The sequence below is a fragment of the Pungitius pungitius genome, unplaced genomic scaffold, assembly GCF_949316345.1.
Source record: "Pungitius pungitius unplaced genomic scaffold, fPunPun2.1 scaffold_34, whole genome shotgun sequence".
NCBI classification, from domain to species: domain Eukaryota; kingdom Metazoa; phylum Chordata; class Actinopteri; order Perciformes; family Gasterosteidae; genus Pungitius; species Pungitius pungitius.
Window position 1 is genome coordinate 172,498 of NW_026909849.1, and position 18,665 is coordinate 191,162.

The window sequence follows — 18,665 nt, forward strand, 5'->3', positions numbered from 1 at the left end:
CCAACGTTAAAACAACACTAAACATGCATCTCTTCGACAATGTGATGTACTTTTTGTAATTTGTAGGTGTACAATCTGCGGCGCTCGGCAGCTTTCAGAGAGAAGTGAAAAGCTTACGGCACCTGGGATTCCCAGGCGGTCTTCCATCCAGGTACTAACCAGGCCCTGCTCTGCTTAGCTTCCGAGATCAGACGAGATCGGGCGGAACCAGAGAGGTATGGCCGTAAGCTGCTTTTTATCTTTTTCCTAATCCTTTAGAACGTGTCAAAGATAATCAGAAGAGTTTCTTTTTCTAAAATTGAAGCAGTTCTTAGGATTGGCAAGAGAGGTTCCTAAAACCTGAAGGTAACTTTACTTTTCTTCACTGGCAATTCTAACATGTTGGGTTAGCACCTGTATTTCAACGGCTAAATTACAAACAAAAGTAGGCCAATTGTTAAATGTTGATCAACACTAATTTAGCAACCATGAAACGGAATCAATTTTGATGATATTGTCTAAGTTCCTTATATATCCAACGTTAAAACAACACTAAACATGCATCTCTTCGACAATGTGATATACTTTTTGTAATTTCTAGGTGTACAATCTGCGGCGCTCGGCGGCTTTCAGAGAGAAGTGAAAAAGCTTACGGCACCTGGGATTCCCAGGCGGTCTTCCATCCAGGTACTAACCAGGCCCTGCTCTGCTTAGCTTCCGAGATCAGACGAGATCGGGCGGAACCAGAGAGGTATGGCCGTAAGCTGCTTTTTATCTTTTTCCTAATCCTTTATAATGCGTCAAAAAATTATGTCACGCCTGCCGTTGGCATCTTTGTGTGGGTTAAATAAGGGTATGCAAAGAAGGCTGTGACATCCTATGCCGAAAATTGGATGGACTAGAGAAGACCCGCCCAGGAGTCCCAGCCAATCGGTGGATGACCATTGCAGTCCCCGCCACCTCAAATGGCCTGACGATGGTATGGACGTAAGCCACCTTTCATCTTCTTCCTATTGCATCTCTTCTACAATGTGAAATACTTTTTACAATTGTGTAGGTGTACAATCTGCGGCGCTGGGCGGCTTTCGGAGAGAGAAGTGAAAAAGCTTACGGCACCTGGGATTCCCAGGCGGTCTTCCATCCAGGTACTAACCAGTCCCTGCTCTGCTTAGCTTCCGAGATCAGACGAGATCGGGCGGAACCAGAGAGGTATGGCCGTAAGCTGCTTTTTATCTTTTTCCTAATCCTTTAGAACGTGTCAAAGATAATCAGAAAAGTTTCTTTTTCTAAAATTGAAGCAGTTCTTAGGATTGGCAAGAGAGGTTCCTAAAACCTGAAGGTAACTTTACTTTTCTTCACTGGCAATTCTAACATGTTGGGTTAGCACCTGTATTTCAACGGCTAAATTACAAACAAAAGTAGGCCAATTGTTAAATGTTGATCAACACTAATTTAGCAACAATGAAACGGAATCAATTTTGATGATATTGTCTAAGTTCCTTATATATCCAACGTTAAAACAACACTAAACATGCATCTCTTCGACAATGTGATATACTTTTTGTAATTTGTAGGTGTACAATCTGCGGCGCTCGGCGGCTTTCAGAGAGAAGTGAAAAAGCTTACGGCACCTGGGATTCCCAGGCGGTCTTCCATCCAGGTACTAACCAGGCCCTGCTCTGCTTAGCTTCCGAGATCAGACGAGATCGGGCGGAACCAGAGAGGTATGGCCGTAAGCTGCTTTTTATCTTTTTCCTAATCCTTTATAATGCGTCAAAAAATTATGTCACGCCTGCCGTTGGCATCTTTGTGTGGGTTAAATAAGGGTATGCAAAGAAGGCTGTGACATCCTATGCCGAAAATTGGATGGACTAGAGAAGACCCGCCCAGGAGTCCCAGCCAATCGGTGGATGGCCATTGCAGTCCCCGCCACCTCAAATGGCCTGACGATGGTATGGACGTAAGCCACCTTTCATCTTCTTCCTATTGCATCTCTTCTACAATGTGAAATACTTTTTACAATTGTGTAGGTGTACAATCTGCGGCGCTGGGCGGCTTTCGGAGAGAGAAGTGAAAAAGCTTACGGCACCTGGGATTCCCAGGCGGTCTTCCATCCAGGTACTAACCAGGCCCTGCTCTGCTTAGCTTCCGAGATCAGACGAGATCGGGCGGAACCAGAGAGGTATGGCCGTAAGCTGCTTTAATATCTTTTTCCTAATCCTTTAGAACGTGTCAAAGATAATCAGAAAAGTTTCTTTTTCTAAAATTGAAGCAGTTCTTAGGATTGGCAAGAGAGGTTCCTAAAACCTGAAGGTAACTTTACTTTTCTTCACTGGCAATTCTAACATGTTGGGTTAGCACCTGTATTTCAACGGCTAAATTACAAACAAAAGTATGCCAATTGTTAAATGTTGATCAACACTAATTTAGCAACCATGAAACGGAATCAATTTTGATGATATTGTCTAAGTTCCTTATATATCCAACGTTAAAACAACACTAAACATGCATCTCTTCGACAATGTGATGTACTTTTTGTAATTTGTAGGTGTACAATCTGCGGCGCTCGGCAGCTTTCAGAGAGAAGTGAAAAGCTTACGGCACCTGGGATTCCCAGGCGGTCTTCCATCCAGGTACTAACCAGGCCCTGCTCTGCTTAGCTTCCGAGATCAGACGAGATCGGGCGGAACCAGAGAGGTATGGCCGTAAGCTGCTTTTTATCTTTTTCCTAATCCTTTAGAACGTGTCAAAGATAATCAGAAGAGTTTCTTTTTCTAAAATTGAAGCAGTTCTTAGGATTGGCAAGAGAGGTTCCTAAAACCTGAAGGTAACTTTACTTTTCTTCACTGGCAATTCTAACATGTTGGGTTAGCACCTGTATTTCAACGGCTAAATTACAAACAAAAGTAGGCCAATTGTTAAATGTTGATCAACACTAATTTAGCAACCATGAAACGGAATCAATTTTGATGATATTGTCTAAGTTCCTTATATATCCAACGTTAAAACAACACTAAACATGCATCTCTTCGACAATGTGATATACTTTTTGTAATTTGTAGGTGTACAATCTGCGGCGCTCGGCGGCTTTCAGAGAGAAGTGAAAAAGCTTACGGCACCTGGGATTCCCAGGCGGTCTTCCATCCAGGTACTAACCAGGCCCTGCTCTGCTTAGCTTCCGAGATCAGACGAGATCGGGCGGAACCAGAGAGGTATGGCCGTAAGCTGCTTTTTATCTTTTTCCTAATCCTTTATAATGCGTCAAAAAATTATGTCACGCCTGCCGTTGGCATCTTTGTGTGGGTTAAATAAGGGTATGCAAAGAAGGCTGTGACATCCTATGCCGAAAATTGGATGGACTAGAGAAGACCCGCCCAGGAGTCCCAGCCAATCGGTGGATGGCCATTGCAGTCCCCGCCACCTCAAATGGCCTGACGATGGTATGGACGTAAGCCACCTTTCATCTTCTTCCTATTGCATCTCTTCTACAATGTGAAATACTTTTTACAATTGTGTAGGTGTACAATCTGCGGCGCTGGGCGGCTTTCGGAGAGAGAAGTGAAAAAGCTTACGGCACCTGGGATTCCCAGGCGGTCTTCCATCCAGGTACTAACCAGTCCCTGCTCTGCTTAGCTTCCGAGATCAGACGAGATCGGGCGGAACCAGAGAGGTATGGCCGTAAGCTGCTTTTTATCTTTTTCCTAATCCTTTAGAACGTGTCAAAGATAATCAGAAAAGTTTCTTTTTCTAAAATTGAAGCAGTTCTTAGGATTGGCAAGAGAGGTTCCTAAAACCTGAAGGTAACTTTACTTTTCTTCACTGGCAATTCTAACATGTTGGGTTAGCACCTGTATTTCAACGGCTAAATTACAAACAAAAGTAGGCCAATTGTTAAATGTTGATCAACACTAATTTAGCAACCATGAAACGGAATCAATTTTGATGATATTGTCTAAGTTCCTTATATATCCAACGTTAAAACAACACTAAACATGCATCTCTTCGACAATGTGATATACTTTTTGTAATTTGTAGGTGTACAATCTGCGGCGCTCGGCGGCTTTCAGAGAGAAGTGAAAAAGCTTACGGCACCTGGGATTCCCAGGCGGTCTTCCATCCAGGTACTAACCAGGCCCTGCTCTGCTTAGCTTCCGAGATCAGACGAGATCGGGCGGAACCAGAGAGGTATGGCCGTAAGCTGCTTTTTATCTTTTTCCTAATCCTTTATAATGCGTCAAAAAATTATGTCACGCCTGCCGTTGGCATCTTTGTGTGGGTTAAATAAGGGTATGCAAAGAAGGCTGTGACATCCTATGCCGAAAATTGGATGGACTAGAGAAGACCCGCCCAGGAGTCCCAGCCAATCGGTGGATGGCCATTGCAGTCCCCGCCACCTCAAATGGCCTGACGATGGTATGGACGTAAGCCACCTTTCATCTTCTTCCTATTGCATCTCTTCTACAATGTGAAATACTTTTTACAATTGTGTAGGTGTACAATCTGCGGCGCTGGGCGGCTTTCGGAGAGAGAAGTGAAAAAGCTTACGGCACCTGGGATTCCCAGGCGGTCTTCCATCCAGGTACTAACCAGGCCCTGCTCTGCTTAGCTTCCGAGATCAGACGAGATCGGGCGGAACCAGAGAGGTATGGCCGTAAGCTGCTTTTTATCTTTTTCCTAATCCTTTATAATGCGTCAAAAAATTATGTCACGCCTGCCGTTGGCATCTTTGTGTGGGTTAAATAAGGGTATGCAAAGAAGGCTGTGACATCCTATGCCGAAAATTGGATGGACTAGAGAAGACCCGCCCAGGAGTCCCAGCCAATCGGTGGATGGCCATTGCAGTCCCCGCCACCTCAAATGGCCTGACGATGGTATGGACGTAAGCCACCTTTCATCTTCTTCCTATTGCATCTCTTCTACAATGTGAAATACTTTTTACAATTGTGTAGGTGTACAATCTGCGGCGCTGGGCGGCTTTCGGAGAGAGAAGTGAAAAAGCTTACGGCACCTGGGATTCCCAGGCGGTCTTCCATCCAGGTACTAACCAGGCCCTGCTCTGCTTAGCTTCCGAGATCAGACGAGATCGGGCGGAACCAGAGAGGTATGGCCGTAAGCTGCTTTTTATCTTTTTCCTAATCCTTTATAATGCGTCAAAAAATTATGTCACGCCTGCCGTTGGCATCTTTGTGTGGGTTAAATAAGGGTATGCAAAGAAGGCTGTGACATCCTATGCCGAAAATTGGATGGACTAGAGAAGACCCGCCCAGGAGTCCCAGCCAATCGGTGGATGGCCATTGCAGTCCCCGCCACCTCAAATGGCCTGACGATGGTATGGACGTAAGCCACCTTTCATCTTCTTCCTATTGCATCTCTTCTACAATGTGAAATACTTTTTACAATTGTGTAGGTGTACAATCTGCGGCGCTGGGCGGCTTTCGGAGAGAGAAGTGAAAAAGCTTACGGCACCTGGGATTCCCAGGCGGTCTTCCATCCAGGTACTAACCAGGCCCTGCTCTGCTTAGCTTCCGAGATCAGACGAGATCGGGCGGAACCAGAGAGGTATGGCCGTAAGCTGCTTTAATATCTTTTTCCTAATCCTTTAGAACGCGTCAAAGATAATCAGAAAAGTTTCTTTTTCTAAAATTGAAGCAGTTCTTAGGATTGGCAAGAGAGGTTCCTAAAACCTGAAGGTAACTTTACTTTTCTTCACTGGCAATTCTAACATGTTGGGTTAGCACCTGTATTTCAACGGCTAAATTACAAACAAAAGTAGGCCAATTGTTAAATGTTGATCAACACTAATTTAGCAACCATGAAACGGAATCAATTTTGATGATATTGTCTAAGTTCCTTATATATCCAACGTTAAAACAACACTAAACATGCATCTCTTCGACAATGTGATATACTTTTTGTAATTTGTAGGTGTACAATCTGCGGCGCTCGGCGGCTTTCAGAGAGAAGTGAAAAAGCTTACGGCACCTGGGATTCCCAGGCGGTCTTCCATCCAGGTACTAACCAGGCCCTGCTCTGCTTAGCTTCCGAGATCAGACGAGATCGGGCGGAACCAGAGAGGTATGGCCGTAAGCTGCTTTTTATCTTTTTCCTAATCCTTTATAATGCGTCAAAAAATTATGTCACGCCTGCCGTTGGCATCTTTGTGTGGGTTAAATAAGGGTATGCAAAGAAGGCTGTGACATCCTATGCCGATAATTGGATGGACTAGAGAAGACCCGCCCAGGAGTCCCAGCCAATCGGTGGATGGCCATTGCAGTCCCCGCCACCTCAAATGGCCTGACGATGGTATGGACGTAAGCCACCTTTCATCTTCTTCCTATTGCATCTCTTCTACAATGTGAAATACTTTTTACAATTGTGTAGGTGTACAATCTGCGGCGCTGGGCGGCTTTCGGAGAGAGAAGTGAAAAAGCTTACAGCACCTGGGATTCCCAGGCGGTCTTCCATCCAGGTACTAACCAGGCCCTGCTCTGCTTAGCTTCCGAGATCAGACGAGATCGGGCGGAACCAGAGAGGTATGGCCGTAAGCTGCTTTAATATCTTTTTCCTAATCCTTTAGAACGTGTCAAAGATAATCAGAAAAGTTTCTTTTTCTAAAATTGAAGCAGTTCTTAGGATTGGCAAGAGAGGTTCCTAAAACCTGAAGGTAACTTTACTTTTCTTCACTGGCAATTCTAACATGTTGGGTTAGCACCTGTATTTCAACGGCTAAATTACAAACAAAAGTAGGCCAATTGTTAAATGTTGATCAACACTAATTTAGCAACCATGAAACGGAATCAATTTTGATGATATTGTCTAAGTTCCTTATATATCCAACGTTAAAACAACACTAAACATGCATCTCTTCGACAATGTGATATACTTTTTGTAATTTGTAGGTGTACAATCTGCGGCGCTCGGCGGCTTTCAGAGAGAAGTGAAAAAGCTTACGGCACCTGGGATTCCCAGGCGGTCTTCCATCCAGGTACTAACCAGGCCCTGCTCTGCTTAGCTTCCGAGATCAGACGAGATCGGGCGGAACCAGAGAGGTATGGCCGTAAGCTGCTTTTTATCTTTTTCCTAATCCTTTATAATGCGTCAAAAAATTATGTCACGCCTGCCGTTGGCATCTTTGTGTGGGTTAAATAAGGGTATGCAAAGAAGGCTGTGACATCCTATGCCGAAAATTGGATGGACTAGAGAAGACCCGCCCAGGAGTCCCAGCCAATCGGTGGATGGCCATTGCAGTCCCCGCCACCTCAAATGGCCTGACGATGGTATGGACGTAAGCCACCTTTCATCTTCTTCCTATTGCATCTCTTCTACAATGTGAAATACTTTTTACAATTGTGTAGGTGTACAATCTGCGGCGCTGGGCGGCTTTCGGAGAGAGAAGTGAAAAAGCTTACGGCACCTGGGATTCCCAGGCGGTCTTCCATCCAGGTACTAACCAGGCCCTGCTCTGCTTAGCTTCCGAGATCAGACGAGATCGGGCGGAACCAGAGAGGTATGGCCGTAAGCTGCTTTAATATCTTTTTCCTAATCCTTTAGAACGTGTCAAAGATAATCAGAAAAGTTTCTTTTTCTAAAATTGAAGCAGTTCTTAGGATTGGCAAGAGAGGTTCCTAAAACCTGAAGGTAACTTTACTTTTCTTCACTGGCAATTCTAACATGTTGGGTTAGCACCTGTATTTCAACGGCTAAATTACAAACAAAAGTAGGCCAATTGTTAAATGTTGATCAACACTAATTTAGCAACCATGAAACGGAATCAATTTTGATGATATTGTCTAAGTTCCTTATATATCCAACGTTAAAACAACACTAAACATGCATCTCTTCGACAATGTGATATACTTTTTGTAATTTGTAGGTGTACAATCTGCGGCGCTCGGCGGCTTTCAGAGAGAAGTGAAAAAGCTTACGGCACCTGGGATTCCCAGGCGGTCTTCCATCCAGGTACTAACCAGGCCCTGCTCTGCTTAGCTTCCGAGATCAGACGAGATCGGGCGGAACCAGAGAGGTATGGCCGTAAGCTGCTTTTTATCTTTTTCCTAATCCTTTATAATGCGTCAAAAAATTATGTCACGCCTGCCGTTGGCATCTTTGTGTGGGTTAAATAAGGGTATGCAAAGCAGGCTGTGACATCCTATGCCGAAAATTGGATGGACTAGAGAAGACCCGCCCAGGAGTCCCAGCCAATCGGTGGATGGCCATTGCAGTCCCCGCCACCTCAAATGGCCTGACGATGGTATGGACGTAAGCCACCTTTCATCTTCTTCCTATTGCATCTCTTCTACAATGTGAAATACTTTTTACAATTGTGTAGGTGTACAATCTGCGGCGCTGGGCGGCTTTCGGAGAGAGAAGTGAAAAAGCTTACGGCACCTGGGATTCCCAGGCGGTCTTCCATCCAGGTACTAACCAGGCCCTGCTCTGCTTAGCTTCCGAGATCAGACGAGATCGGGCGGAACCAGAGAGGTATGGCCGTAAGCTGCTTTTTATCTTTTTCCTAATCCTTTAGAACGTGTCAAAGATAATCAGAAGAGTTTCTTTTTCTAAAATTGAAGCAGTTCTTAGGATTGGCAAGAGAGGTTCCTAAAACCTGAAGGTAACTTTACTTTTCTTCACTGGCAATTCTAACATGTTGGGTTAGCACCTGTATTTCAACGGCTAAATTACAAACAAAAGTATGCCAATTGTTAAATGTTGATCAACACTAATTTAGCAACCATGAAACGGAATCAATTTTGATCATATTGTCTAAGTTCCTTATATATCCAACGTTAAAACAACACTAAACATGCATCTCTTCGACAATGTGATATACTTTTTGTAATTTGTAGGTGTACAATCTGCGGCGCTCGGCGGCTTTCAGAGAGAAGTGAAAAAGCTTACGGCACCTGGGATTCCCAGGCGGTCTTCCATCCAGGTACTAACCAGGCCCTGCTCTGCTTAGCTTCCGAGATCAGACGAGATCGGGCGGAACCAGAGAGGTATGGCCGTAAGCTGCTTTTTATCTTTTTCCTAATCCTTTATAATGCGTCAAAAAATTATGTCACGCCTGCCGTTGGCATCTTTGTGTGGGTTAAATAAGGGTATGCAAAGAAGGCTGTGACATCCTATGCCGAAAATTGGATGGACTAGAGAAGACCCGCCCAGGAGTCCCAGCCAATCGGTGGATGGCCATTGCAGTCCCCGCCACCTCAAATGGCCTGACGATGGTATGGACGTAAGCCACCTTTCATCTTCTTCCTATTGCATCTCTTCTACAATGTGAAATACTTTTTACAATTGTGTAGGTGTACAATCTGCGGCGCTGGGCGGCTTTCGGAGAGAGAAGTGAAAAAGCTTACGGCACCTGGGATTCCCAGGCGGTCTTCCATCCAGGTACTAACCAGGCCCTGCTCTGCTTAGCTTCCGAGATCAGACGAGATCGGGCGGAACCAGAGAGGTATGGCCGTAAGCTGCTTTTGATCTTTTTCCTAATCCTTTAAAACGTGTCAAAGATAATCAGAAGAGTTTCTTTTTCTAAAATTGAAGCAGTTCTTAGGATTGGCAAGAGAGGTTCCTAAAACCTGAAGGTAACTTTACTTTTCTTCACTGGCAATTCTAACATGTTGGGTTAGCACCTGTATTTCAACGGCTAAATTACAAACAAAAGTATGCCAATTGTTAAATGTTGATCAACACTAATTTAGCAACCATGAAACGGAATCAATTTTGATGATATTGTCTAAGTTCCTTATATATCCAACGTTAAAACAACACTAAACATGCATCTCTTCGACAATGTGATGTACTTTTTGTAATTTAAAGGTGTACAATCTGCGGCGCTCGGCAGCTTTCAGAGAGAAGTGAAAAAGCTTACGGCACCTGGGATTCCCAGGCGGTCTTCCATCCAGGTACTAACCAGGCCCTGCTCTGCTTAGCTTCCGAGATCAGACGAGATCGGGCGGAACCAGAGAGGTATGGCCGTAAGCTGCTTTTTATCTTTTTCCTAATCCTTTAAAACGTGTCAAAGATAATCAGAAGAGTTTCTTTTTCTAAAATTGAAGCAGTTCTTAGGATTGGCAAGAGAGGTTCCTAAAACCTGAAGGTAACTTTACTTTTCTTCACTGGCAATTCTAACATGTTGGGTTAGCACCTGTATTTCAACGGCTAAATTACAAACAAAAGTAGGCCAATTGTTAAATGTTGATCAACACTAATTTAGCAACCATGAAACGGAATCAATTTTGATGATATTGTCTAAGTTCCTTATATATCCAACGTTAAAACAACACTAAACATGCATCTCTTCGACAATGTGATATACTTTTTGTAATTTGTAGGTGTACAATCTGCGGCGCTCGGCGGCTTTCAGAGAGAAGTGAAAAAGCTTACGGCACCTGGGATTCCCAGGCGGTCTTCCATCCAGGTACTAACCAGGCCCTGCTCTGCTTAGCTTCCGAGATCAGACGAGATCGGGCGGAACCAGAGAGGTATGGCCGTAAGCTGCTTTTTATCTTTTTCCTAATCCTTTAGAACGTGTCAAAGATAATCAGAAAAGTTTCTTTTTCTAAAATTGAAGCAGTTCTTAGGATTGGCAAGAGAGGTTCCTAAAACCTGAAGGTAACTTTACTTTTCTTCACTGGCAATTCTAATATGTTGGGTTAGCACCTGTATTTCAACGGCTAAATTACAAACAAAAGTATGCCAATTGTTAAATGTTGATCAACACTAATTTAGCAACCATGAAACGGAATCAATTTTGATGATATTGTCTAAGTTCCTTATATATCCAACGTTAAAACAACACTAAACATGCATCTCTTCGACAATGTGATGTACTTTTTGTAATTTGTAGGTGTACAATCTGCGGCGCTCGGCAGCTTTCAGAGAGAAGTGAAAAAGCTTACGGCACCTGGGATTCCCAGGCGGTCTTCCATCCAGGTACTAACCAGGCCCTGCTCTGCTTAGCTTCCGAGATCAGACGAGATCGGGCGGAACCAGAGAGGTATGGCCGTAAGCTGCTTTTTATCTTTTTCCTAATCCTTTAAAACGTGTCAAAGATAATCAGAAGAGTTTCTTTTTCTAAAATTGAAGCAGTTCTTAGGATTGGCAAGAGAGGTTCCTAAAACCTGAAGGTAACTTTACTTTTCTTCACTGGCAATTCTAACATGTTGGGTTAGCACCTGTATTTCAACGGCTAAATTACAAACAAAAGTAGGCCAATTGTTAAATGTTGATCAACACTAATTTAGCAACCATGAAACGGAATCAATTTTGATGATATTGTCTAAGTTCCTTATATATCCAACGTTAAAACAACACTAAACATGCATCTCTTCGACAATGTGATATACTTTTTGTAATTTGTAGGTGTACAATCTGCGGCGCTCGGCGGCTTTCAGAGAGAAGTGAAAAAGCTTACGGCACCTGGGATTCCCAGGCGGTCTTCCATCCAGGTACTAACCAGGCCCTGCTCTGCTTAGCTTCCGAGATCAGACGAGATCGGGCGGAACCAGAGAGGTATGGCCGTAAGCTGCTTTTTATCTTTTTCCTAATCCTTTAGAACGTGTCAAAGATAATCAGAAAAGTTTCTTTTTCTAAAATTGAAGCAGTTCTTAGGATTGGCAAGAGAGGTTCCTAAAACCTGAAGGTAACTTTACTTTTCTTCACTGGCAATTCTAATATGTTGGGTTAGCACCTGTATTTCAACGGCTAAATTACAAACAAAAGTATGCCAATTGTTAAATGTTGATCAACACTAATTTAGCAACCATGAAACGGAATCAATTTTGATGATATTGTCTAAGTTCCTTATATATCCAACGTTAAAACAACACTAAACATGCATCTCTTCGACAATGTGATGTACTTTTTGTAATTTGTAGGTGTACAATCTGCGGCGCTCGGCAGCTTTCAGAGAGAAGTGAAAAAGCTTACGGCACCTGGGATTCCCAGGCGGTCTTCCATCCAGGTACTAACCAGGCCCTGCTCTGCTTAGCTTCCGAGATCAGACGAGATCGGGCGGAACCAGAGAGGTATGGCCGTAAGCTGCTTTTTATCTTTTTCCTAATCCTTTAAAACGTGTCAAAGATAATCAGAAGAGTTTCTTTTTCTAAAATTGAAGCAGTTCTTAGGATTGGCAAGAGAGGTTCCTAAAACCTGAAGGTAACTTTACTTTTCTTCACTGGCAATTCTAACATGTTGGGTTAGCACCTGTATTTCAACGGCTAAATTATAAACAAAAGTAGGCCAATTGTTAAATGTTGATCAACACTAATTTAGCAACCATGAAACGGAATCAATTTTGATGATATTGTCTAAGTTCCTTATATATCCAACGTTAAAACAACACTAAACATGCATCTCTTCGACAATGTGATATACTTTTTGTAATTTGTAGGTGTACAATCTGCGGCGCTCGGCGGCTTTCAGAGAGAAGTGAAAAAGCTTACGGCACCTGGGATTCCCAGGCGGTCTTCCATCCAGGTACTAACCAGGCCCTGCTCTGCTTAGCTTCCGAGATCAGACGAGATCGGGCGGAACCAGAGAGGTATGGCCGTAAGCTGCTTTTTATCTTTTTCCTAATCCTTTATAATGCGTCAAAAAATTATGTCACGCCTGCCGTTGGCATCTTTGTGTGGGTTAAATAAGGGTATGCAAAGAAGGCTGTGACATCCTATGCCGAAAATTGGATGGACTAGAGAAGACCCGCCCAGGAGTCCCAGCCAATCGGTGGATGGCCATTGCAGTCCCCGCCACCTCAAATGGCCTGACGATGGTATGGACGTAAGCCACCTTTCATCTTCTTCCTATTGCATCTCTTCTACAATGTGAAATACTTTTTACAATTGTGTAGGTGTACAATCTGCGGCGCTGGGCGGCTTTCGGAGACAGAAGTGAAAAAGCTTACGGCACCTGGGATTCCCAGGCGGTCTTCCATCCAGGTACTAACCAGGCCCTGCTCTGCTTAGCTTCCGAGATCAGACGAGATCGGGCGGAACCAGAGAGGTATGGCCGTACGCTGCTTTTTATCTTTTTCCTAATCCTTTAAAACGTGTCAAAGATAATCAGAAGAGTTTCTTTTTCTAAAATTAAAGCAGTTCTTAGGATTGGCAAGAGAGGTTCCTAAAACCTGAAGGTAACTTTACTTTTCTTCACTGGCAATTCTAACATGTTGGGTTAGCACCTGTATTTCAACGGCTAAATTACAAACAAAAGTAGGCCAATTGTTAAATGTTGATCAACACTAATTTAGCAACCATGAAACGGAATCAATTTTGATGATATTGTCTAAGTTCCTTATATATCCAACGTTAAAACAACACTAAACATGCATCTCTTCGACAATGTGATATACTTTTTGTAATTTGTAGGTGTACAATCTGCGGCGCTCGGCGGCTTTCAGAGAGAAGTGAAAAAGCTTACGGCACCTGGGATTCCCAGGCGGTCTTCCATCCAGGTACTAACCAGGCCCTGCTCTGCTTAGCTTCCGAGATCAGACGAGATCGGGCGGAACCAGAGAGGTATGGCCGTAAGCTGCTTTTTATCTTTTTCCTAATCCTTTATAATGCGTCAAAAAATTATGTCACGCCTGCCGTTGGCATCTTTGTGTGGGTTAAATAAGGGTATGCAAAGAAGGCTGTGACATCCTATGCCGAAAATTGGATGGACTAGAGAAGACCCGCCCAGGAGTCCCAGCCAATCGGTGGATGGCCATTGCAGTCCCCGCCACCTCAAATGGCCTGACGATGGTATGGACGTAAGCCACCTTTCATCTTCTTCCTATTGCATCTCTTCTACAATGTGAAATACTTTTTACAATTGTGTAGGTGTACAATCTGCGGCGCTGGGCGGCTTTCGGAGAGAGAAGTGAAAAAGCTTACGGCACCTGGGATTCCCAGGCGGTCTTCCATCCAGGTACTATCCAGGCCCTGCTCTGCTTAGCTTCCGAGATCAGACGAGATCGGGCGGAACCAGAGAGGTATGGCCGTAAGCTGCTTTAATATCTTTTTCCTAATCCTTTAGAACGTGTCAAAGATAATCAGAAAAGTTTCTTTTTCTAAAATTGAAGCAGTTCTTAGGATTGGCAAGAGAGGTTCCTAAAACCTGAAGGTAACTTTACTTTTCTTCACTGGCAATTCTAACATGTTGGGTTAGCACCTGTATTTCAACGGCTAAATTACAAACAAAAGTATGCCAATTGTTAAATGTTGATCAACACTAATTTAGCAACCATGAAACGGAATCAATTTTGATGATATTGTCTAAGTTCCTTATATATCCAACGTTAAAACAACACTAAACATGCATCTCTTCGACAATGTGATGTACTTTTTGTAATTTGTAGGTGTACAATCTGCGGCGCTCGGCGGCTTTCAGAGAGAAGTGAAAAAGCTTACGGCACCTGGGATTCCCAGGCGGTCTTCCATCCAGGTACTAACCAGGCCCTGCTCTGCTTAACTTCCGAGATCAGACGAGATCGGGCGGAACCAGAGAGGTATGGCCGTAAGCTGCTTTTTATCTTTTTCCTAATCCTTTATAATGCGTCAAAAAATTATGTCACGCCTGCCGTTGGCATCTTTGTGTGGGTTAAATAAGGGTATGCAAAGAAGGCTGTGACATCCTATGCCGAAAATTGGATGGACTAGAGAAGACCCGCCCAGAAGTCCCAGCCAATCGGTGGATGGCCATTGCAGTCCCCGCCACCTCAAATGGCCTGACGATGGTATGGACGTAAGCCACCTTTCATCTTCTTCCTATTGCATCTCTTCTACAATGTGAAATACTTTTTACAATTGTGTAGGTGTACAATCTGCGGCGCTGGGCGGCTTTCGGAGAGAGAAGAGAAAAAGCTTACGGCACCTGGGATCCCCAGGCGGTCTTCCATCCAGGTACTAACCAGGCCCTGCTCTGCTTAGCTTCCGAGATCAGACGAGATCGGGCGGAACCAGAGAGGTATGGCCGTACGCTGCTTTTTATCTTTTTCCTAATCCTTTAAAACGTGTCAAAGATAATCAGAAGAGTTTCTTTTTCTAAAATTGAAGCAGTTCTTAGGATTGGCAAGAGAGGTTCCTAAAACCTGAAGGTAACTTTACTTTTCTTCACTGGCAATTCTAACATGTTGGGTTAGCACCTGTATTTCAACGGCTAAATTACAAACAAAAGTAGGCCAATTGTTAAATGTTGATCAACACTAATTTAGCAACCATGAAACGGAATCAATTTTGATGATATTGTCTAAGTTCCTTATATATCCAACGTTAAAACAACACTAAACATGCATCTCTTCGACAATGTGATATACTTTTTGTAATTTGTAGGTGTACAATCTGCGGCGCTCGGCGGCTTTCAGAGAGAAGTGAAAAAGCTTACGGCACCTGGGATTCCCAGGCGGTCTTCCATCCAGGTACTAACCAGGCCCTGCTCTGCTTAGCTTCCGAGATCAGACGAGATCGGGCGGAACCAGAGAGGTATGGCCGTAAGCTGCTTTTTATCTTTTTCCTAATCCTTTAGAATGTGTCAAAGATAATCAGAAGAGTTTCTTTTTCTAAAATTGAAGCAGTTCTTAGGATTGGCAAGAGAGGTTCCTAAAACCTGAAGGTAACTTTACTTTTCTTCACTGGCAATTCTAACATGTTGGGTTAGCACCTGTATTTCAACGGCTAAATTACAAACAAAAGTATGCCAATTGTTAAATGTTGATCAACACTAATTTAGCAACCATGAAACGGAATCAATTTTGATGATATTGTCTAAGTTCCTTATATATCCAACGTTAAAACAACACTAAACATGCATCTCTTCGACAATGTGATGTACTTTTTGTAATTTGTAGGTGTACAATCTGCGGCGCTCGGCAGCTTTCAGAGAGAAGTGAAAAGCTTACGGCACCTGGGATTCCCAGGCGGTCTTCCATCCAGGTACTAACCAGGCCCTGCTCTGCTTAGCTTCCGAGATCAGACGAGATCGGGCGGAACCAGAGAGGTATGGCCGTAAGCTGCTTTTTATCTTTTTCCTAATCCTTTAAAACGTGTCAAAGATAATCAGAAGAGTTTCTTTTTCTAAAATTGAAGCAGTTCTTAGGATTGGCAAGAGAGGTTCCTAAAACCTGAAGGTAACTTTACTTTTCTTCACTGGCAATTCTAACATGTTGGGTTAGCACCTGTATTTCAACGGCTAAATTACAAACAAAAGTAGGCCAATTGTTAAATGTTGATCAACACTAATTTAGCAACCATGAAACGGAATCAATTTTGATGATATTGTCTAAGTTCCTTATATATCCAACGTTAAAACAACACTAAACATGCATCTCTTCGACAATGTGATATACTTTTTGTAATTTGTAGGTGTACAATCTGCGGCGCTCGGCGGCTTTCAGAGAGAAGTGAAAAAGCTTACGGCACCTGGGATTCCCAGGCGGTCTTCCATCCAGGTACTAACCAGGCCCTGCTCTGCTTAGCTTCCGAGATCAGACGAGATCGGGCGGAACCAGAGAGGTATGGCCGTAAGCTGCTTTTTATCTTTTTCCTAATCCTTTATAATGCGTCAAAAAATTATGTCACGCCTGCCGTTGGCATCTTTGTGTGGGTTAAATAAGGGTATGCAAAGAAGGCTGTGACATCCTATGCCGAAAATTGGATGGACTAGAGAAGACCCGCCCAGGAGTCCCAGCCAATCGGTGGATGGCCATTGCAGTCCCCGCCACCTCAAATGGCCTGACGATGGTATGGACGTAAGCCACCTTTCATCTTCTTCCTATTGCATCTCTTCTACAATGTGAAATACTTTTTACAATTGTGTAGGTGTACAATCTGCGGCGCTGGGCGGCTTTCGGAGAGAGAAGTGAAAAAGCTTACGGCACCTGGGATTCCCAGGCGGTCTTCCATCCAGGTACTAACCAGGCCCTGCTCTGCTTAGCTTCCGAGATCAGACGAGATCGGGCGGAACCAGAGAGGTATGGCCGTAAGCTGCTTTAATATCTTTTTCCTAATCCTTTAGAACGTGTCAAAGATAATCAGAAAAGTTTCTTTTTCTAAAATTGAAGCAGTTCTTAGGATTGGCAAGAGAGGTTCCTAAAACCTGAAGGTAACTTTACTTTTCTTCACTGGCAATTCTAACATGTTGGGTTAGCACCTGTATTTCAACGGCTAAATTACAAACAAAAGTAGGCCAATTGTTAAATGTTGATCAACACTAATTTAGCAACCATGAAACGGAATCAATTTTGATGATATTGTCTAAGTTCCTTATATATCCAACGTTAAAACAACACTAAACATGCATCTCTTCGACAATGTGATATACTTTTTGTAATTTGTAGGTGTACAATCTGCGGCGCTCGGCGGCTTTCAGAGAGAAGTGAAAAAGCTTACGGCACCTGGGATTCCCAGGCGGTCTTCCATCCAGGTACTAACCAGGCCCTGCTCTGCTTAGCTTCCGAGATCAGACGAGATCGGGCGGAACCAGAGAGGTATGGCCGTAAGCTGCTTTTTATCTTTTTCCTAATCCTTTATAATGCGTCAAAAAATTATGTCACGCCTGCCGTTGGCATCTTTGTGTGGGTTAAATAAGGGTATGCAAAGAAGGCTGTGACATCCTATGCCGAAAATTGGATGGACTAGAGAAGACCCGCCCAGGAGTCCCAGCCAATCGGTGGATGGCCATTGCAGTCCCCGCCACCTCAAATGGCCTGACGATGGTATGGACGTAAGCCACCTTTCATCTTCTTCCTATTGCATCTCTTCTACAATGTGAAATACTTTTTACAATTGTGTAGGTGTACAATCTGCGGCGCTGGGCGGCTTTCGGAGAGAGAAGTGAAAAAGCTTACGGCACCTGGGATTCCCAGGCGGTCTTCCATCCAGGTACTATCCAGGCCCTGCTCTGCTTAGCTTCCGAGATCAGACGAGATCGGGCGGAACCAGAGAGGTATGGCCGTAAGCTGCTTTAATATCTTTTTCCTAATCCTTTAGAACGTGTCAAAGATAATCAGAAAAGTTTCTTTTTCTAAAATTGAAGCAGTTCTTAGGATTGGCAAGAGAGGTTCCTAAAACCTGAAGGTAACTTTACTTTTCTTCACTGGCAATTCTAACATGTTGGGTTAGCACCTGTATTTCAACGGCTAAATTACAAACAAAAGTATGCCAATTGTTAAATGTTGATCAACACTAATTTAGCAACCATGAAACGAAATCAATTTTGATGATATTGTCTAAGTTCCTTATATATCCAACGTTAAAACAACACTAAACATGCATCTCTTCGACAATGTGATGTACTTTTTGTAATTTGTAGGTGTACAATCTGCGGCGCTCGGCGGCTTTCAGAGAGAAGTGAAAAAGCTTACGGCACCTGGGATTCCCAGGCGGTCTTCCATCCAGGTACTAACCAGGCCCTGCTCTGCTTAACTTCCGAGATCAGACGAGATCGGGCGGAACCAGAGAGGTATGGCCGTAAGCTGCTTTTTATCTTTTTCCTAATCCTTTATAATGCGTCAAAAAATTATGTCACGCCTGCCGTTGGCATCTTTGTGTGGGTTAAATAAGGGTATGCAAAGAAGGCTGTGACATCCTATGCCGAAAATTGGATGGACTAGAGAAGACCCGCCCAGGAGTCCCAGCCAATCGGTGGATGGCCATTGCAGTCCCCGCCACCTCAAATGGCCTGACGATGGTATGGACGTAAGCCAC

The 18,665-nt window shown here is 43.7% G+C and overlaps 38 non-coding genes across 38 annotated transcripts; all 38 read right to left on the bottom strand.

Annotated features, from left to right (window-relative positions):
* Window positions 1-110: 110 nt before the first annotated feature.
* On the bottom strand, window positions 111-229 carry LOC134114831 (5S ribosomal RNA). Its single transcript, XR_009947191.1, has one exon. It is a non-coding gene; the product is annotated as a 5S ribosomal RNA (ribosomal RNA).
* Window positions 230-625: 396 nt separating this feature from the next.
* Window positions 626-744, bottom strand: LOC134114832 (5S ribosomal RNA). The gene has a single exon (XR_009947192.1). It is a non-coding gene; the product is annotated as a 5S ribosomal RNA (ribosomal RNA).
* A 339-nt stretch (window positions 745-1,083) lies between these two features.
* LOC134114651 (5S ribosomal RNA) lies at window positions 1,084-1,202 on the bottom strand. Its single transcript, XR_009947018.1, has one exon. It is a non-coding gene; the product is annotated as a 5S ribosomal RNA (ribosomal RNA).
* A 396-nt stretch (window positions 1,203-1,598) lies between these two features.
* LOC134114833 (5S ribosomal RNA) lies at window positions 1,599-1,717 on the bottom strand. The gene has a single exon (XR_009947193.1). It is a non-coding gene; the product is annotated as a 5S ribosomal RNA (ribosomal RNA).
* A 339-nt stretch (window positions 1,718-2,056) lies between these two features.
* LOC134114834 (5S ribosomal RNA) lies at window positions 2,057-2,175 on the bottom strand. The gene has a single exon (XR_009947194.1). It is a non-coding gene; the product is annotated as a 5S ribosomal RNA (ribosomal RNA).
* Window positions 2,176-2,571: 396 nt separating this feature from the next.
* Window positions 2,572-2,690, bottom strand: LOC134114835 (5S ribosomal RNA). Its single transcript, XR_009947195.1, has one exon. It is a non-coding gene; the product is annotated as a 5S ribosomal RNA (ribosomal RNA).
* A 396-nt stretch (window positions 2,691-3,086) lies between these two features.
* On the bottom strand, window positions 3,087-3,205 carry LOC134114836 (5S ribosomal RNA). The gene has a single exon (XR_009947196.1). It is a non-coding gene; the product is annotated as a 5S ribosomal RNA (ribosomal RNA).
* Window positions 3,206-3,544: 339 nt separating this feature from the next.
* LOC134114652 (5S ribosomal RNA) lies at window positions 3,545-3,663 on the bottom strand. Its single transcript, XR_009947019.1, has one exon. It is a non-coding gene; the product is annotated as a 5S ribosomal RNA (ribosomal RNA).
* Window positions 3,664-4,059: 396 nt separating this feature from the next.
* On the bottom strand, window positions 4,060-4,178 carry LOC134114837 (5S ribosomal RNA). The gene has a single exon (XR_009947197.1). It is a non-coding gene; the product is annotated as a 5S ribosomal RNA (ribosomal RNA).
* Window positions 4,179-4,517: 339 nt separating this feature from the next.
* LOC134114838 (5S ribosomal RNA) lies at window positions 4,518-4,636 on the bottom strand. The gene has a single exon (XR_009947198.1). It is a non-coding gene; the product is annotated as a 5S ribosomal RNA (ribosomal RNA).
* A 339-nt stretch (window positions 4,637-4,975) lies between these two features.
* Window positions 4,976-5,094, bottom strand: LOC134114839 (5S ribosomal RNA). Its single transcript, XR_009947199.1, has one exon. It is a non-coding gene; the product is annotated as a 5S ribosomal RNA (ribosomal RNA).
* Window positions 5,095-5,433: 339 nt separating this feature from the next.
* On the bottom strand, window positions 5,434-5,552 carry LOC134114841 (5S ribosomal RNA). Its single transcript, XR_009947201.1, has one exon. It is a non-coding gene; the product is annotated as a 5S ribosomal RNA (ribosomal RNA).
* Window positions 5,553-5,949: 397 nt separating this feature from the next.
* LOC134114842 (5S ribosomal RNA) lies at window positions 5,950-6,068 on the bottom strand. The gene has a single exon (XR_009947202.1). It is a non-coding gene; the product is annotated as a 5S ribosomal RNA (ribosomal RNA).
* A 339-nt stretch (window positions 6,069-6,407) lies between these two features.
* LOC134114280 (5S ribosomal RNA) lies at window positions 6,408-6,526 on the bottom strand. The gene has a single exon (XR_009946646.1). It is a non-coding gene; the product is annotated as a 5S ribosomal RNA (ribosomal RNA).
* Window positions 6,527-6,923: 397 nt separating this feature from the next.
* LOC134114843 (5S ribosomal RNA) lies at window positions 6,924-7,042 on the bottom strand. Its single transcript, XR_009947203.1, has one exon. It is a non-coding gene; the product is annotated as a 5S ribosomal RNA (ribosomal RNA).
* Window positions 7,043-7,381: 339 nt separating this feature from the next.
* On the bottom strand, window positions 7,382-7,500 carry LOC134114844 (5S ribosomal RNA). The gene has a single exon (XR_009947204.1). It is a non-coding gene; the product is annotated as a 5S ribosomal RNA (ribosomal RNA).
* A 397-nt stretch (window positions 7,501-7,897) lies between these two features.
* On the bottom strand, window positions 7,898-8,016 carry LOC134114845 (5S ribosomal RNA). The gene has a single exon (XR_009947205.1). It is a non-coding gene; the product is annotated as a 5S ribosomal RNA (ribosomal RNA).
* Window positions 8,017-8,355: 339 nt separating this feature from the next.
* On the bottom strand, window positions 8,356-8,474 carry LOC134114846 (5S ribosomal RNA). Its single transcript, XR_009947206.1, has one exon. It is a non-coding gene; the product is annotated as a 5S ribosomal RNA (ribosomal RNA).
* Window positions 8,475-8,870: 396 nt separating this feature from the next.
* Window positions 8,871-8,989, bottom strand: LOC134114847 (5S ribosomal RNA). The gene has a single exon (XR_009947207.1). It is a non-coding gene; the product is annotated as a 5S ribosomal RNA (ribosomal RNA).
* Window positions 8,990-9,328: 339 nt separating this feature from the next.
* Window positions 9,329-9,447, bottom strand: LOC134114848 (5S ribosomal RNA). Its single transcript, XR_009947208.1, has one exon. It is a non-coding gene; the product is annotated as a 5S ribosomal RNA (ribosomal RNA).
* A 396-nt stretch (window positions 9,448-9,843) lies between these two features.
* Window positions 9,844-9,962, bottom strand: LOC134114849 (5S ribosomal RNA). Its single transcript, XR_009947209.1, has one exon. It is a non-coding gene; the product is annotated as a 5S ribosomal RNA (ribosomal RNA).
* Window positions 9,963-10,358: 396 nt separating this feature from the next.
* LOC134114850 (5S ribosomal RNA) lies at window positions 10,359-10,477 on the bottom strand. Its single transcript, XR_009947211.1, has one exon. It is a non-coding gene; the product is annotated as a 5S ribosomal RNA (ribosomal RNA).
* Window positions 10,478-10,873: 396 nt separating this feature from the next.
* On the bottom strand, window positions 10,874-10,992 carry LOC134114852 (5S ribosomal RNA). The gene has a single exon (XR_009947213.1). It is a non-coding gene; the product is annotated as a 5S ribosomal RNA (ribosomal RNA).
* A 396-nt stretch (window positions 10,993-11,388) lies between these two features.
* LOC134114853 (5S ribosomal RNA) lies at window positions 11,389-11,507 on the bottom strand. Its single transcript, XR_009947214.1, has one exon. It is a non-coding gene; the product is annotated as a 5S ribosomal RNA (ribosomal RNA).
* A 396-nt stretch (window positions 11,508-11,903) lies between these two features.
* Window positions 11,904-12,022, bottom strand: LOC134114854 (5S ribosomal RNA). Its single transcript, XR_009947215.1, has one exon. It is a non-coding gene; the product is annotated as a 5S ribosomal RNA (ribosomal RNA).
* Window positions 12,023-12,418: 396 nt separating this feature from the next.
* LOC134114855 (5S ribosomal RNA) lies at window positions 12,419-12,537 on the bottom strand. Its single transcript, XR_009947216.1, has one exon. It is a non-coding gene; the product is annotated as a 5S ribosomal RNA (ribosomal RNA).
* A 339-nt stretch (window positions 12,538-12,876) lies between these two features.
* On the bottom strand, window positions 12,877-12,995 carry LOC134114457 (5S ribosomal RNA). Its single transcript, XR_009946823.1, has one exon. It is a non-coding gene; the product is annotated as a 5S ribosomal RNA (ribosomal RNA).
* Window positions 12,996-13,391: 396 nt separating this feature from the next.
* LOC134114856 (5S ribosomal RNA) lies at window positions 13,392-13,510 on the bottom strand. Its single transcript, XR_009947217.1, has one exon. It is a non-coding gene; the product is annotated as a 5S ribosomal RNA (ribosomal RNA).
* Window positions 13,511-13,849: 339 nt separating this feature from the next.
* On the bottom strand, window positions 13,850-13,968 carry LOC134114269 (5S ribosomal RNA). Its single transcript, XR_009946635.1, has one exon. It is a non-coding gene; the product is annotated as a 5S ribosomal RNA (ribosomal RNA).
* A 397-nt stretch (window positions 13,969-14,365) lies between these two features.
* LOC134114924 (5S ribosomal RNA) lies at window positions 14,366-14,484 on the bottom strand. Its single transcript, XR_009947286.1, has one exon. It is a non-coding gene; the product is annotated as a 5S ribosomal RNA (ribosomal RNA).
* Window positions 14,485-14,823: 339 nt separating this feature from the next.
* On the bottom strand, window positions 14,824-14,942 carry LOC134114715 (5S ribosomal RNA). Its single transcript, XR_009947082.1, has one exon. It is a non-coding gene; the product is annotated as a 5S ribosomal RNA (ribosomal RNA).
* A 396-nt stretch (window positions 14,943-15,338) lies between these two features.
* On the bottom strand, window positions 15,339-15,457 carry LOC134114857 (5S ribosomal RNA). The gene has a single exon (XR_009947218.1). It is a non-coding gene; the product is annotated as a 5S ribosomal RNA (ribosomal RNA).
* A 395-nt stretch (window positions 15,458-15,852) lies between these two features.
* LOC134114858 (5S ribosomal RNA) lies at window positions 15,853-15,971 on the bottom strand. Its single transcript, XR_009947219.1, has one exon. It is a non-coding gene; the product is annotated as a 5S ribosomal RNA (ribosomal RNA).
* Window positions 15,972-16,367: 396 nt separating this feature from the next.
* Window positions 16,368-16,486, bottom strand: LOC134114859 (5S ribosomal RNA). Its single transcript, XR_009947220.1, has one exon. It is a non-coding gene; the product is annotated as a 5S ribosomal RNA (ribosomal RNA).
* A 339-nt stretch (window positions 16,487-16,825) lies between these two features.
* Window positions 16,826-16,944, bottom strand: LOC134114860 (5S ribosomal RNA). The gene has a single exon (XR_009947221.1). It is a non-coding gene; the product is annotated as a 5S ribosomal RNA (ribosomal RNA).
* A 397-nt stretch (window positions 16,945-17,341) lies between these two features.
* On the bottom strand, window positions 17,342-17,460 carry LOC134114861 (5S ribosomal RNA). Its single transcript, XR_009947222.1, has one exon. It is a non-coding gene; the product is annotated as a 5S ribosomal RNA (ribosomal RNA).
* Window positions 17,461-17,799: 339 nt separating this feature from the next.
* Window positions 17,800-17,918, bottom strand: LOC134114270 (5S ribosomal RNA). Its single transcript, XR_009946636.1, has one exon. It is a non-coding gene; the product is annotated as a 5S ribosomal RNA (ribosomal RNA).
* A 397-nt stretch (window positions 17,919-18,315) lies between these two features.
* Window positions 18,316-18,434, bottom strand: LOC134115035 (5S ribosomal RNA). The gene has a single exon (XR_009947397.1). It is a non-coding gene; the product is annotated as a 5S ribosomal RNA (ribosomal RNA).
* Window positions 18,435-18,665: the final 231 nt, after the last annotated feature.